This window comes from Vanellus vanellus (assembly GCF_965231255.1).
Source record: "Vanellus vanellus genome assembly, chromosome: 20".
NCBI classification, from domain to species: Eukaryota; Metazoa; Chordata; class Aves; order Charadriiformes; family Charadriidae; genus Vanellus; species Vanellus vanellus.
Window position 1 is genome coordinate 8,922,477 of NC_138925.1, and position 16,802 is coordinate 8,939,278.

Here is a 16,802-nt window from a genome sequence, read left to right on the forward strand (position 1 = left end):
TTGAACCGTGGGGCAACTTCATGTTCCTCAGGAACTACAGCTGGGCCATGCAGCCAAGGGTGGGAGAGACCTCACAAGTTCAGCAGTCCAGCCCTGGTCAAAGGAAGGAAGAGCCACCCTAATTGTTTCTAGTGGGTACCAATGTGGACTCCTAAAATCTTCCCTTGCTGCGGCTTAAGCCCACCTCTAGCACGTGGAGATCGGAGGGAAACCTCCTCTGGCCAAGAGGCTGCATCAGGGCTGAGCTTCGGGAGCCACCCGTGGCTGGGCCAGGCCTCGGCGGCAGTGCTAAGGCCGAGGCCGGCTGCTCGCGAGGGGTTAACTGCTGGGCTTGGGCACGGGAAGCCCATATTGCAAGTCACAGATCTGCAAGAAAAATTGAAAAGGAGGATGTGGGCCATGTGGTGCCCATAAAAATGGATGCAAAATGTTTCAAAAGTATATGAAATCTGCAGATAGGGCTTTTTTATGTTTCTAAACTGTTGAATATTAAAAAAATCCTCAACAGGAGTTTAAATAAACACAGGCAAGTGAGTCAGCAAGAAGATATAAAATCATCAGGAAAGGCTGAGTTTGTTTTAATGTGGGGATTACTGTAAACACTGGGAGTGCATGGTAACAATTTGTAGCCCATGTGTTTTGAAATATCATAACTGGTGTCAATAAACACATTAAAATTCAACTTCAAAGAGCTTTGCGGATGTTTGGAGTGTCAGGAAGACATTGCAAAATGGGGATTTTAGGTGGAAACAAGTATGGGAGCAATCAAACACAGCTCCTATGTGAAGAAAGGGATCTTGTCAAGTTGTTAGAGCTAAGCATCTGTGATGGCGATTATTGCTTCTTACTGGCTAAGAGCTGCTCTCAGCCCCTGATTTCTTTCACACTGTCTCCCTTGCCTTCCACCCTGTTTGTCTCACCCACCCGTTAGGTCTCGCTGAATTCTCGCGAGCAGGGCCTGCCCTTTGCTGTTCGCGCCCGCAGTCCCTGGGAAAGCCCGACTGACCTGGTAAAGGCCTTTATCATCGCCGCAGCATTTGGCATGCTTGATTCTTGTGTGCGCTGTGAGCTCCAGGCTTTTGGGGCATGGAGAAGACTGAGCAGCCTCCAGTTTATCTTCACCACATACGGTTTCAATGGCGGTATTCTGAGCAGAAAATTTTTGTCCCTCCTCATTCAGACTTCCACGGGGTTGAAATACCCTCTTTTCCTCACTATTTCTCTTGCAGTGTTTATTTGTGATGCGTTTGGATTCGTTCCGTAAATGCTCTCCTATTTGTGACACAAATCGTATGCGTGCTCCAGGGAGACGGTTCTACAACTGGGATCTTTCAGCTGCAAAAGTACAAACTTCTAACACTTCGGCTTTAGCACTTTAACAGATCCTTTGGTTTGTTTCTGGGATATCCCAGAAAGTGCTAAATTACTACTGCGCGTAAAAAGGCAGTATACTTCTGTTTACATGACTCTCTGCCCTGAGACTTGTGTCCACCACATGCCAGCCTCTTGTTTTTTCTTCTTTTCACCTTTTTGATGTGTTTAATGCATTGCTTCACAGCAATCAAAATTTCCAGCTTAAAATCCAGCCGGAAAGCCGCGTTGGTCAGCCCGTTGGCAGAGCCACCGTCGCAGAGCTTTCCCACAGCCAAGAGCCCACGGTCGGTCCTCCCCATCCAAAGAAACAATGAGGAAACTGTAAGCCAAGAAGATAATAAGCCTTTTTAAGGGGGGGGGAGGGTGTTGTAAACAAAGAGGTAAGAGAAGAGATGTGCCCCAGTAAGGTGGTGGGTATATCTTGACTAAGAAAGCGAAGTTATTTTATGGAGAGATGAATGCCGGTTCATCAGGTCCCTGTCAAGTTTATGAAGGAAAAGAGAGGTCTTCCTTGGAGCTGTATGTCTGAGATTTCCTACTAATTGCGTTAGCCAACAAAATCAGTTGCCTGCAGGAACCCGAGAAAGACTCAGGGTGGAATGAGTTTGGGGAAGGAACAAATTCCTTGCAATTGTCCCCTTTTCCTGTGAAACAGAAAAAATAATCATGGTCCCACAGATTTCGTGAAGGGATTCTCTGATGAAGGGTTATTATTTCAGGGGTTTCACCTGTATTCGGTGTACTGTAATCACATCGCCGCCAGCGCTGTCCTGTACCGTGCCGGCTCGGAATGAGGTTACACCCAGAAAACAGTCAGCTGAGGACAAGACCCACATAAACACGAAGGCAAAACGGGGAAGATACTAAAATAATCTGGTGCAGAAAGGCATGGAGGGAAGCATCTCTCCCTCAGTCTGTGGTCCTACTTGTCTCTCTTTTTGGTAACACTTCCTAGATGTGGAAAGGGATGCGCTACAGATGTTGCACATCAGCCAGGCCCTGGGGGTTTACGTGGACACAGACTAAGTTAGCCTGTCCTTTTCCCTCCAGTTTTACCCCGGGTAGACTCAGACCTTCCACAGCTCGTTACCCTTTTCTAGGTGTTTGCCAGCCTGGGCTGGTTCACTCAGAATCTGCCCTCAGTTACGTGTTTGTCTCCAGAAGGAGGCGGGCAGAGGACGGCTCTGGGGAGAGGAGCAGCCCTGGCTTGCCGGGGGGGTCACTGTGCAGGAGACACGGGCAACGAAGCAAGAAGACACGCGAAAGCTGGTAAGTGAAAATGTGGGCTCAGCACTGACATGAAGCACGCGAGACCGGCCTACCAACAACACTTTTAACTGTCTATGAATTTTTACAGTCCAGCGTCTGCGGGGCAGAGCTCATTTAGGTTTGGTATTTTGTGGGAATTACATTATTACTGCGTTTCCAACGTGCCTCTCAGCTTCGAGTTCATATTCCATCCCATTAAGTGGTGACAAACAGTGGACACCACCTACTCAAGACGTTAGCATCTCCCGTGGAATGGATTTGCTCGCCTCAGCCCAGTTCCTCGTGTGTCTCTCCACAGCTGGCAGCCCCTGGCAAATGCCAAAGGCCGAAGACGGACTGGCTCTCAGAAAATGAGCTCTTTCCATTCCTGAGTGAAGTCCTGTCATATCCACGTAAGCTGTACCACCAGGTGAGCACGAGAAATGTGAGATGTCTCCTATTGTCTCTGCTACGAGTCCAGTGTACAGTGCTTCAGCCGAGCACAAACAGTAATTTCCCTTCTTATAAACCCTACGGTAATAACGTTAATTCACACATGCCCTTTTTAAGGTGATTTATGGCAGAACCAATACGGGGGAACAGATGAGCATTCCTGCATCTAGGTTCAACTGCCATTGAATAATCGCAGTCAACATTCCCTTGTTTGAATACTCAACATCATGTTCAAACCGGAGTGCTCTGCTGTAAGCTGCCTGCAGACCTGCAGACCACGCGGGATTAAATGGGGCTTCTAGTGCGATGCATATAACAACCTCTTAAACGATTAGGACACCTGTTGACATTAATATAGAAGCACACATGAAAACAAGTGTGCCACACACTGAAATATATGTACACAAATATTAAGAGGATTAGAGAAATTGCTCAAATGTATAGAGTGGCGTTTAACACAAACACGTCTGGAATCTAAGCAGAATGGAAATAACATGCACAGAGCTGATCCCTTGTTAGATGGCTTTTTTTTTTTTTTTAGGTAGTTCATCTGGGGTATAAATGTCTCTGTACAAGGAGGTTATTTGCTTACACTTAAAATCTCTTTCTAATATATATCTTTGTTTGGAATCTGCCTCTGATTCATAACCAACTTCATTTAGTAGCTGGCACCTTTGCCATGCGAGCTGCAGGAAAAAGTAATTAAATTTAATAGAAGCCACCCTTGCTTTGAAGCTGCCCTGGATTTAGAGCCACAAGGAGAAGCAATTAAACTCTGGCAGCCAAGGATTCAAACTGAAGTTATATAGTAATTTTTTTTTTTTTTTTTAAGGAAATTTTCTCTGTAAACAGATTTGGATTGTCAGATCTGATTGGATTCAAAGCTATAGACGTTTTCTTCTTTTGGAATCTTCTCTTGAAGCAAAATTAAAAAAAAAAAAAACAGCAATTAGATGTGAAACGAGGATCAGTTGTGAAGATCTAGGATATTTTTAATCTTTCTGAACAAACTTTCAAAGAAGAGTTTGTTCTCAGCAAAGTGCTGAAGGGAACAGGGAAGCGTGGAAGGAAGACATCTGCATGTCTGTTTATTTGCAGGCAGGTCAGCTTGTCAGCAGCCTAGGATATAGGTTCATTAGGGGAAGGAATTTCTTTGCACTAAAGGTATTATAAGCGTTGTTTAGAGCTATCGGGGTTTTTTAAACCAGTAAGAGGCAGAAATTATTATTTTACTTTTGTGATTTTACCAAAAAGTAGTATTTAAATTAAGTAACAAGGACGGGGGAAAATATTCCATAATGCCATAATTGGTGCCAAGCATAGTTCAAGCTATTTAAAAATAGAAGTTTTAGGAGTTTCCTATAAAGGATCAGAAAGGACTCAGTTGAAAAGGTCTGTTTCCAGTGCAGACATTAGTCAGAAAAGCAAACTGGTAATTCAGTTAATACTTACAAGGAGGCAAAACTGTCCTAACCTTCACCAACCCCTGGAAATATTTGTAGAGTCTTAGCTAAGACAGAGGCATGTGTGAAAAAATTAATTATTTTCATGCATGTATTTTGGAATTAATGACTTTCTATTCTGAGAAATAAATGCCTTTCGGCTCATTACAGTCCATGATCTGCGGATCAGACTCGGTGAGTTGATAGTCCTCCGGCTGGAGTCATGGTAAAGCTGCACTGGCCATATCCAGGGAAGTGTCTGGGATCCGGTAACTTGCTGGGAAATGTATTATTGTATCACTGCCCATTGTAAGGTAGTTGGGGGCAGACGTGTTGGGAACGGCAAGCTGTACACCCCCGAGAAGGCTTCCCTAGCAGCAGTGGCCGGCCTGTAAAAGGTGAACTGGCAAAGAGTGCTGGGCAGCCGTCGGCTCTGCGAGGAATGTTTGACCCCGACGTTTTGGATGTCCCAGCTGTAATCTTTGACAATGGGTCTGGGCTATTCAAAGCAGGTACCGCAGTGGCCCGAGGTCTGTTTTTACAGCAATTGTTGGTCACTCAAAAGTCAAAGCTCCAGTGCTGGGAGCTGGACAGAAAGAATGTTACATTGGAGAAGCTCAGTGCAAAAGAGGGGTCCTGTCTTTGAATTATCCAATGGACCATGCCACAGTTACACGCTAGGATGATATGGAAAGGATCTGGAGACTTGTCTGGGAGTATGAGCCGAGAATCAAAGCTGTGAAAGGCCGACGCTGCTGACTGAAGCCCCCCTCAATCCTCTGCAGAACCAGAAAAAAATGATGGAGATCATGTTCAAAGGTGTCATGGTGCCGGCTGTGTCCATTGCGGCCCAGGCGACTCTGGTGCTCTGTGCATCGGCCCGTATGACTGGAACAGCGGGGATGCCCACGTATATGAAGGATACTGTTTACCTCATGCTGTCTCCAGGCTGGAGGTGGCTGGCAAGGATGTAACTGAATATTTTATGAAGCTTCTTTTGGAGAGTGGACAAACTTTTGTTAGCACGGCTGAAAGGGAAATCGTGAGAGATGTCAAAGAGAAGTTGTGCTACGTAGCTTTAGACCCTATCCGATACATGAAAGCAAAGCCAGAAAAATCATGCAAGAATACAGATTGCCTGACAACTCTGTCATCCAGATAGGCAACCAGCTGTTTCATGTACCAGAGACCCTTTTTATGCCTGCAGACATTGGAGTTGAAACTCCTGCCGTGCACAAAATGATCCTCAACATCATCACAAAGCATGACATTGACGTGCTCAGGAATCTTTATGGCAACTTCTTGCCTTGAGGTGGGTCCACACTCTTCCCTGGCCTGCAGGAGCGGATCCTGAAGGAGATGAAGCTGCAAGTGCCTGCTGGCACGCCTGTGAGGATCATTGCACCCCCCAAGAGAAAATACCGAGTGTGGACTGGAGCCTCCATCCTCACCTGCCTCACATCTTTCAAACTGATGTGGATCACCATGAGCAATTACAAGGATTTGGGGGCAGCTGTCAGTCACCAGCAATGCTTTTAAGGAGCGCGTCAGACCAAGTGAATGACTTGCTAACGCACGGGCAAGAAACCCTGCTGAGAGCTGACTGACCTAAAAGGTGCTACAGCTGTTTGTGCGTTTGTTGGCTGACAAAACCTGTATGAAAATAAAACACTAAAAGCATCGGTAATGAGGATCTTATTTATCATCTCTCTTCCCTTTCGCCTCCACAGAGTTTACAGGTGTGCACATATCACGGGGATGCAGTAACTCGTTAACCGGCTCGCAGCCTGCCTTGGAGCCACGTGGGGAGTAGCACACCTCCTCTGCTGGGAGGTTCTTCCCTCTAAGGTCTTTGACTATCTGGGGTTTGTATTCTGAAACTTCCTCTCATGTTATTTTTGACCTCGTTAAAAATGTTTCCTTTAGAAACCCAGCAAAACCCCAAACAGAATCCAAATATAAATCAATGCAAATGCAATTACTGTAACCGACCCTCCTCTGTGCCTGAGGGGCTGAAAAAAATCCATTGATTCTCCGCTGTAATTTATCTGGGATGTAGGAACACCCAGTTTCACTTCCAAGTACAGGCACCGCCGGCTCCCTGAGGAAGCAGCGCTGCCGGCGCAGCTGCGGAGGACGGTGAGCTTAGCGGAGCGGTGCCTGGTTGCGACTGGGGGATCTAGAACGTCTCGCCGACGCTCGGTGCCCACAGCCGCTGCCAGGGACAGCACCATCCTGCGCAGGATGGTCGACGCCGCAGCGGCAGAGACCCGCGCAGTGATTTTTGACATCGGATCTGGGCAGCGTAAGGAGGGTCTGCCAGGGGAACAGGTACCCCAATAGGTTATCTCTACTGTTGTGGGACACCCCAAATTCACACTTTTCGTGTTTGGGGTGAGTCATGAGGACTGCTATATTGGGAAGAAGCCCAGTCCAAAACGGGGATTTTGCCTTTTACTTACCCAATGGAAAATGGGGTAGTTACATCCTGGGTTGTCATGGAGAAGATTTGGAGAGACTTATACAAACATAAACTTATAATGAAACCGCATGAGGGGCCGGCACTGCTGACCGCGACTCCTCTCAATCCTTTGTCCCACTGAGAAAAAATGGCTGAGACGATGTTTGGAAGCTTCCAGGTACCTGCTCCTTTCGTGACTCTGCAGCGCACACAGCCCTGTACGCCTGTGCCCGACAGCGGGACCAGTGCCGGACCGTGGCGATGGTGTCACCGTCACGGCTCCTGTCTACAAAGGCTGTTACCTGCCATGTGTGCATTTCCAGGCTGGATTTTACAGGCAGAGGTGTAACCGAATACCTTGCCAGGCTCCTCTCGGAGACCAGGCACTCCTTTGTAAGCACAGCGGAGAGAGAAATTGTCAGGGCTATGAAGGAGAAGCTGTGCTGTGTTGCTTTAGATCCTAGCCAGAATATGTAGGAAAAGCCTGAAAAAATTATGTGCGAACACATTCTCCCTGACGGAAGGGCTGTCAAGGCAGGAGACCAGCTATTCTGAGCTCCCGAAGCGCTTTTCGTGCCCACAGAGGCAGAAGTCCCAGGGCCAGGGTTGGGAGGATGGTCCTCCAGAGCACCGCCAAGTGCTCTGAGCATATCCAGTCCAACGTCCTAAGGAACATGCTGCTATCAGGCGGATCGACTCTTTTCCGAGGTTTCAAGGAGAGGCTTCTGAAGGAGCTCCAGGCAGGAGCTCCCAACACAACTCATGTCAAGATCGTCTCGCCACAAGATCGGATGTACTCCACGTGAGTTGGTGCTTCCATCCTTGCCAGCTTAAGAGTGTTTAGGAATACATGGGTTACCAGGGAAGACTATAATGAGGTTGGACCAAGAGTACTCCACAGAAAATGCTTTTGAAAATTTCAGTAGGTCCATCCAGGAATTTTTTTGAAGTGCCAATCTGAACAGCTGGAGAGCAGTTAATAAATCAGTACAAAAATAATTGATTTATAGTAAGTGATTTTATAGCTTACTAAAGAAAGGTCCCTTGTGCATTGGGTTGAAGAAAGAGTCCTTGTTCAGAGCATTTTTGCTATCCAAGATCTTGGTTTTAATTCTAGAAATGTGTTGATCCCTGCTAGAACTGCAAACAGTTTGTCAGAATTTTAAACACTTGAGAACAAGCCACCTCCATCCCGTGCCCGTGGGGGCTGGCTCCTTGCCATCCACCGTAAACTTCCAAAGAGTGGAAAGAGACCTCTGATGGAGAAATAGAGGGCTCAGGGGAATTGCTGACCCTTCACCATAGCGCTGGAGATCTCCTGTAGCAGCCCTGGAGGAGCTCAGAGGGGACTGGACTTCTAAATTTGGTTTTGCTCATGAAAGGAAAATAAGTTGATCCGGCTGCTAAAGTAGAGCTCTCAAACCGGGAATATCTCGGTGCTATTAGCGGCCTTGCCGTGTGATTTGCTATGTCACATCACGTAAAACATCACCTCTGTTTGTCCATCTGTGTATTCCTGCGTATGCATTATGTGAGACTACATTTAGATAATATAATATTAATTAAAATTAGTGAATTAATCAGAGAGCACAAGGTGACAGGTATTTAGTTTGGGTTTGTTCTTAGAGGACTGCTGAACAAATGTTTTGATGTCAGGGATCCAAGAGAAAGCGGAGGCATTGGCCTGAGGCAGCCGACACTGATTCTTTTTCGGGAAAAGCTGAATACGCTGGGGGAAAGTGTTATTCCTCTGCCTCATCACCGAGAGCTAAGGAAAGTAACATTATAATCCTGCACATATTTGCTTGAATTACTAAGCGAATCTGCTTTGCCAAGCTCAATTTTTATTAATAATTCCACCAAATAATCTTAACTAGCATAAACATCACGGTTAACTGATTGGATTTCCAGAGTGAACTATGACATTTGTAACAAAGGTGTGAATTTTCAGCAATGAAGTTCGCATTCAAATAAACAACTTGAAAATTATGCATTTACAGTGATCATCTTTATCCACATCTGCAAATATATGCGCTGCATCCAGTCAGGCGATGGAAATCTCGTCATGATTTGTGAAACTGATTAGCACTATGATTTGTATATTGTTCAAAAATTATTGGAAAAAACCCTCAAGATATACCTGAGAACTTCTTGAGTTTGTTCAAGACTCACACGAAAGCAGGAAAAGAGCTGACGTCTGTCTTGTTAATTATTCAGCCCAGCGTCTGGCTATTTTCATTCAGCTCCAGAGATGAATCTTCAAACTCGTTGATGCCCTCTGCTGCCTTGGGACTGATTAGTCATCTATCACCTCCTCTCGCTGCCCTTTGAAGAATCACGACGCTCTTTTCTTTTTCTGCAGGACACTTACAAGCGCTGTAAAGAGAGACACGTCCCTGTTCGGTTGCCCGCGGAGCCCTGGAGCAGTCCCTCAGCGGGGCAAGGGGGAAATAAAAGGGGCTGAGAGACCCGGCAGCGGAGGAGGAGGGGGGGGGAGTGGCGGACGATTTGTGGATGACTCCAGCAGTAACTACAGCGAGACCCACCTAACCTCACCTTCCCCGAGGATCAGAGTGAAAGCGTAAACAAAGAGTGGAGAAAAGCCCTAAGGCTTCAAAAAGTTGGGATGTATATTATTACCCCATCAAGTTAATGCAAGTGTTCAGAGCACTTTTAGAGCTGTTACGAAATCAGAATCAGCAGTCTTGGATCTTTCTTCTGTCGCGGTATGTTACCTTTTAGCAGCCCACTGGAAATGTGTAAACAAACGAGGTACAACTGTAGACAGTTTAAATATTTTACAGCTCACAGACTTCCATATGAGGAGGGATTTGCAGTGACTTAAGTGTTTAGACTCCTGCTCCAATAATCTAATGCAAATAAAAATGCAAAAAACCAGTGTGCCTGAAAGCAGAGGGAACCTGAGCGAACAGCGCAGCTCAAGGTTGTGGTCAGGAAGGAGAAAAGAAAAGCAAAGAGTGTGATAACCCTGCAAACCCAGAGGCAGGCGCAGAACGTGTTTGGAGAGTGACACCAGGCAGAGCTCTGTGGGTGCTCTTAATGAGGTTTCACCCCTGCAGAACAAGATACTGCCTGACGTCGCCAGGACGGATCCATTGGTACCGAACTTGTTTTACATGAGGGCACCTGGCTCAGCTCCTCCCAGCTGAAAATCGTTCAACAAGTCATTATTACAGGTGTGTAACACCCCCAGTACCGGTTTGGCCTGGCTGCTGCCACTCACCTCTCAGAGATGACTTTGCTCAAGGACGCACAACAAGACAGCAGAAGCTGGCACGTGTTCCCTGACTCTAGACTTGGTACGGGTCTCTCGGTCACCTTGTGTTTCCATCACTGCACAGGGCACTGGAAATTCATTGCTTCATTTATGTTTCAGTTTTGGTTTTAAGAGGTCTGAGGTCTTAATCATTTGGGACCTTATTCCCTTGGCCCTCGTGCCATAGAAAACGAATGGCAGGAATCCTCCCTCGGGTGTATTCCCACCTCTGCTCCACCTGTCCTCTGGATACGTGGAGGATTTATATTCTAAAATCTTTCCAGCCTCAGGAAAGCAACACTATTCACAGTCTGGTGAATATAGAACCGGACGCAGGGATTAAGGAGGCCTGAGTTAATTCCTAGATTTACCAGTGATTAGTTGCGGAATGAAAAGTTTAATCTCGGGTGCATCAGGCATCGGTTCCCACTTATAAACACCCTTCGTTTGTTCCATCCTTTACTCGTCCCACACAGCTATTTGGCGTAAGTGCTGTCCCCTGATTTAAGAGCATGTATCAGTGCAAAGATCTGGGACTTTGGGGCCACGAGATCAGAAACACAAAATCATTTGTGAAGTTTGCACTGGAATTACACAAAAATCTCAACCTGGTCCTGGTAATTGTTTCCCTCCCTCCCCAAGCCTCCTTTAAGGTTCAATCCAGCAGCAGCTCTTTATTTTCTTTTAAATGTCAAACAATTCATCATTTTGCACTTTCCCCATTCCCTGTGAATTTAAAGTTTTTATTGGTATGCAGTAATGTCAGCCGGGGACAATGCACACTGATTACCCAAAACAATGTGGTTCTTGTCACCCTGCCCGGTTTTGATTGCCAGCTCTCAGGAACCATAGGAGAGCTTTTGCTTTCGCCCTCCCTGTTACCATAAGCACAACAAAAAGGCTGGGTTCAAATATACACTAGACAAATAATTATTATCTTTACTATTCAAATCTCCTGTCCCCTGCCCTCATCCGCACTGGCCTGTGTGAGCACACTGCTGTAAAAGGTGCCCTCGCTCCTGCCTTGCGGATCAGAGAATCGTAGAGTCATCCAGGTTGGAAGGGACCTTTAAGATCATCGAGACCAACCATCAACCCAACACTGCCAAACCCACCACCGAACCATGTCCCTCAGCACCGCGTCTGCCCGGCTGTTCAATACCTCCAGGGATGGTGATTCAACCGCTTCCCAGGGCAGCCTGTTCCAATGCTTGACAACCCTTTTGGGGAAGAATTTTTTCCTAATATCCATCCTAAACCTCCCCTGGCCAACTCGAGGCCGTTTCCTCTTGTCCTATCGCTGGTATCGCAGGTCTCGGGGAGGACGGTGATGGACAGCTTGTTCTGAAAGCGCTGGATAGAGAGTGCCAAGCGCATCTCTTGGGAAGGGGCGCAGAGGAAGGGAGGGGAAGGAGCCCCTTTGTCCCCCCAGCCGGGGCGATGCTTCGGGCACAGCACAGAGTTCGGAAAGGCCACGCTCACGGTCTCGCCATGCCAGGGCCGGTAGCCAGGCTGGGCAAACAAGGTCAGAGACGAATAGTCCGGGTAAATTAGGCGTTTCTTCACCGTCCATGGTCAGAATGAAGCGATGCCGGCAGGCCAGCAGTGTGCAGCCTACCCCCGACAGAAACTACAGCTGCTTGTAGGAGCGCGGCAGTTGTTGAAGCCGCGCGGCCGCACGGCGCAGTAGCTTTGCCGGAGGCCAGAGGAGCCCCGGCACGGTCAGGAACGCCTGCGAGGGAGCAGTAAGGTGAAGGGTTTGCCCTGGGCAGACTTTGCAGGGGTTTCCTGCAGCAACGGGTGTGAACACAAACTCTGCGGACACTTAGAAGTGGCCAGAAAGGGTAACGGCATTACCAAGGGCAGATAAACACCAGTCCTGCTGTTGCGTATGGGCAGCTCCATCAGTTCATCTACCGAGCAACTGGGAAGCCCACGTCCATCCCTCCAACTTTGGAAACATCCGGGTGAGTACCTGGATATGAGGGATTTGATGCGGAGGAGGTAAGAACGTTCTAGAGCTTTTCCCAGCGGAGATGTCGCTGCATGGAGTAAGATGTAGCTCTGGCTGAAAGGCTCTGCAGTCATTATACACACCCCCGAACACGTGCACCCACATGTACACACACACACTGATTTTATTAAGCCATTCCATGCAAGTATTTTATATATGTATATATTTTTTTATTTGGAAAACTTCAGAGTGCTTTTTTTCACACACAATAAAGTTAGCTTTGCTGAGATTCATTAGTCCCCTTTCCCCCTGTGTGTAAATGGATCTCTCTCAGTTATGCAACGCAAGGGTACACAACCATGAAAAGTGCAGAGGCAGCCAAAAAAAGCATTGTTCTGAACTCGGACGTGTAAAATATTCATATCCAATAATAAAAAATAAAAAAACAGCCCTTAATAAAAAATTCACGGCGTAAAATATGCATTGTCGTTCCATCCCCAGGGCTGCGGCTGTTTCCAGACCAACATGTTACACGGGTTTTCACCGCCTTGTTTTACTCGATTAATTCAAAACCAATTCACTCACAGACATCCCAGTATTAGGTGCCTAAATTGATTCTGATTTCTCTAAGGGCAGTGTATCTATGGCTACAGTAATAGCTGGTGGAAGCTGTGACTGCTCAAAGCATCCGCGGGGTCGGCCCGGCAGGGTGGAGGGCAAGGCTGTCCCTGCTCCTGGTGGCACGTCTGGGCACCCAAGTGCCGTGCTGGGCACGGACACCCAAGCCAGCTCTGAACAAGCAGGAGAGCTCTTTTAGCCGGGTGCTCGCGCCACCTCCGTACCCTATTTCTTGAATGAGCAAATTAGCCGGCTGTCGCCCTGGCTGAGCCGCTCTCCGTAGAAGAGGGAGCACATTTTGGACCAGCGGAGGTGCCTCCGTCCGCCCTGCAGAGCCACCTGCAGAGCTGTGCACACAAGGCGGAAGAAAAGAAATAATCTCATCACTGTTTCACCAAAGGGAAACAGAGACAGGTGGAAATAAGCGCCTGGCTCAGATCCTGACCAAAGCATGTAGCAGAGCCAGGAATTTAATTTAGATTTTTCTGCATCCCCATGTGGCGCCCTAGCTGCGAGGCCAAACTGCCCCAGTATGTGCATGCGCGTCCCAAAAGGTGACGGGGGCAGAAGCATGGGGCAAGGGGGACCGAGACACTGCACGGGCAGGGTGCACAAGTACATCTACTTGTTTCTGCTCGGGACCGTGTCGTCAGGCAGTAGGTCTGCTAAAGAGAGGCAGCACGAGCCCCCTGCTCCAGGCGAGGAGGGGCTGCTGCTGTTCTCACCACGCGGCTGGTTCTGGACCTTCAATGCGTTGTGCCGCTCTGCGTTGCGAAGGGTGATGCTGAAGCGCCAGCGGGATGAGGGTCTCTCCCCGGGTTCCGTCACTCTGCTCCTCCGGCCACTGATGCCAATAGAAGCTGCTGTTTCGTGCATTTGTTTCACATTAATTGCATTTTGCACAATTCGTGCCCTTAGTGGCAAAACTGGAAGTAAAACGGCGATCCCCTGCTTCGATGGGTGCGCTGCGCTGCTTCGTCTCGCCAGGGGCTGTGTCGGTCCTGAGAGCCCAGCAGCGGGGGAGAATATTAAAGTGATGTTATAAATGTTGCTAAAGAAAAGAGAACTCAGGAACAAGAGGAAAGGTTCTGAACTTAAAATATTGTGCCTGGCACTTCAATTTTATGAAGATATATGGGGGAAAAGAATGAGAAACTCCAAAACAACCAATGCTTCAGATGTTTCTTTTATCTAAAGTATAGCTAGTTAAATGTTTTACATAGGACAAGTCCCAAGGAGCATAAATCAGGGGATGTAAGCTATGTTTTATAAAGATCTCAAAATATAAGTTCTTTACCTCCCACATTCTCAGGCCAAATATTTTAAATGGAAAAGCATGTGGGACAATAAGCATGTATATTACCCATGTCTTTAATGACCATTCCCACCAAGGTGATTTGTTCTGTGTCCGTAGTCTGATATTTATATACAAGGAAAGGGAAGAATACGGGAAAAAAAAAAAAAAAAACAAAAAAAACCACCACCACAACAAAACTCTGATCTGATGTTGGAAAAATTGTGGCCACAGTTGACCATATGGAAGTAATAAAATGTGCTGTGATGTGACAGCTGTCAGTCATGTTTTAGATTTTTCTGCTTGGTGGAAAAACGTGGTAGAAACTGTTCCTTCTCACTGCAAGCTCCACATACACTTCTAATGGGTGTCAAATTTGAGCCACAGCACTGGGCTTCGTTAAAAGGGCTCTGGGACAATTATCTTCACTGACTTTGAGTGTCATTCTCTTTTGCCTTTGCCTGTTAATTTTCCAATGGTTTTGGATAAAAAGCAATTTTCTTCTTGAATTGTGCTTCTGCATCGTTCACATAAAGAAAATAAAACTAGCTCACCACGGATGTAAAAGCTGCATCGCTCAGCCTAAAAAAGGCTTAAATCCTAAGCCTGGCTGCGGCTCCCGACTCCGGGCGCGTTGGCCAGAGGGCAGAAGAGCTGGTACGGCTCTGCTGGGCAGGGAGGCCATCTCCTCGGTAGCTCGACATCGCTGGTTCCCCCGGTCCTGCCCCTTGCAGGGTGTCTCTTAGTGGTCAGCGTGGGGAGGAGCTGGATGGGCGGTGGGGAGAGGCTCCGCGGGGCAGGGAACGCCGGGGAGAAACCTCCTGCACGAAGGGCGGCGGGAGAGCTGGGAAGGAGAGGCCATCGCTTGTCGGCTGCCTAAAGACAGAATGTAAGAGCCAAGAGAGCTTCTGCAAGCTTTCCCGAGCAGCCAAGAAAGCAGGCGGCAGTGGGGGGAGCAACGGGGCCGCCTGAGGATGGCGACTGTTGGGTCGGCTTGGCACTGCCCGCTGCAGAGCTCTGCTTCCCTCCCGAAAGAGCCGCCGTTGTTTTCTTCTTTGTTCTCACAGAGAGTAACGTGATAAGAAATCTCTCTTTTGCAAAACTTCCTGGCAAATCCTTTTCCTCCCTCTCAAACCCTTGCCCACGCTTTCCTCCTCTATATTTTCCAGGGCCGCGCCATGGGAACGTGCCGAGCAGCACCAATCTAGCTGGGAGAGGCAGCCGAGCAGCGGACTCTGTGCGCGGGCCCCGAGGACGGCGGCAGGTTTGCAGCCTCACCCGCCACGGTCATCTGGGACTGGAGTTACTGTGTCTCATTACGCTATCGGCTTCATTCTTGTGTCTGAGAAGGGAGGATGTTCCGAGAGCCTTCGCACGGCCGGCCGCGCGAGACCGCATCCTCGCCATCCCAGAGTTCAGCACATCTCTCTTAATTTGTCTGGCCCTCAGCGCTGCGCTCTCGCGGCCTCTGAGAATTCACTGCTTGTTTTTGCAATGAATCTCTCCCACCAAGAACGGAGAGGGGAATTTGATGGCGTTAGAAAACATTACTCTCCCCGCGGTTCTCGAGACATCCTGGATCAAGTGTAACCCTGCCTCAGACTAACGGGGGAACCGCTGGTGAGCCGCTTAGTCCTCGTAATGCAGATGAGCTGAGAAGATTTGGAAAGATTCAGCCCTTCAGATCCTTTGCTACCCTGACAAATCCGAAGGGAAATACAGGCGCTGCCAAAGTTGTTTCTATGGGTCATTCCCGAATTCCGGCAGAAAACAGTATTTCTCAGAACAACACGGCAGAACTATTAAACGGCGCTGGTGGTCTGATGACATTCTCTGAAGCACTGTCTTCCAGCCAAAGTAATATGTATTTCCTAGAAGCATATGCCCCTAGAGGAAGAAATCATGGACTTCTAAGGTATCCAAGACAATAGTCCAGATGCTGATTTCAGCTACACAGTTTTAATCCCACTGTATTCAGTGGATTTACTTCGAAACTGGTTTTTTTACTGCTGTGAGATCATTATGCCTTTATGATGGGAGGAATGGATGGCTGCATACCCAGAGTACCTGGATAACCTCCAGCTTGCCCTCTTGGAGGTTTTATTTCCAGATCTGCCACAGGCTTTCCAGGGCAAGTCACCAAGACCTGGATTCCTCCCATCTAACCTTTTACAACTAAAGCAAATAACTTTAAACTCTGGCTGAGATAAAAGCGGAGAGAGAGAGAGAGAGACATACTTTCACCTACCTGCGGGCTACTGGGCTTTTATCACTCTCCATTTACCGAAGAGGAAATCTTTTGGGACTGGGTTCCTAATTTAATTGTCTTCTTTACGGGTATCAGGGAAACTGAATCCGGGCCTTTGTCTTCCTGAGCGCCACTTTTCTGTAATTCTTAAATTTCTGTGATTCTTAAACACTGTGGAAAAGATTAAAGAAATGTAGAGCATACATTTTCAGAGAGAGATTATTTTTGTTGTTAGAAAGCTGTAGCTGAAGGCCGGAAGAAATGAACAAGCCAGAACGTTACCTGGGATATTTAAAAGCAAAAATAGGTTAAGTCAAAGTATTTCCTACCTGCGGTGGTGATGTTGCCGGGCTGTGCTGTGTCCTGCTTCGGGCAGATTTACCTGGTGTGGGATAGATGTCGCCTTTCAGGTACTCCACTTTGCCTGATCAAG

The 16,802-nt window shown here is 47.6% G+C and overlaps 2 pseudogenes across 2 annotated transcripts; both read left to right on the plus strand.

Annotated features, from left to right (window-relative positions):
* Window positions 1-4,959: 4,959 nt before the first annotated feature.
* On the plus strand, window positions 4,960-6,056 carry LOC309679964 (actin-related protein T2-like; annotated as a pseudogene). Its single transcript has one exon. The product of its transcript is annotated as an actin-related protein T2-like (transcript).
* Window positions 6,057-6,761: 705 nt separating this feature from the next.
* On the plus strand, window positions 6,762-7,892 carry LOC309680035 (actin-1-like; annotated as a pseudogene). Its single transcript has 2 exons — window positions 6,762-6,822; window positions 6,942-7,892. The product of its transcript is annotated as an actin-1-like (transcript).
* Window positions 7,893-16,802: the final 8,910 nt, after the last annotated feature.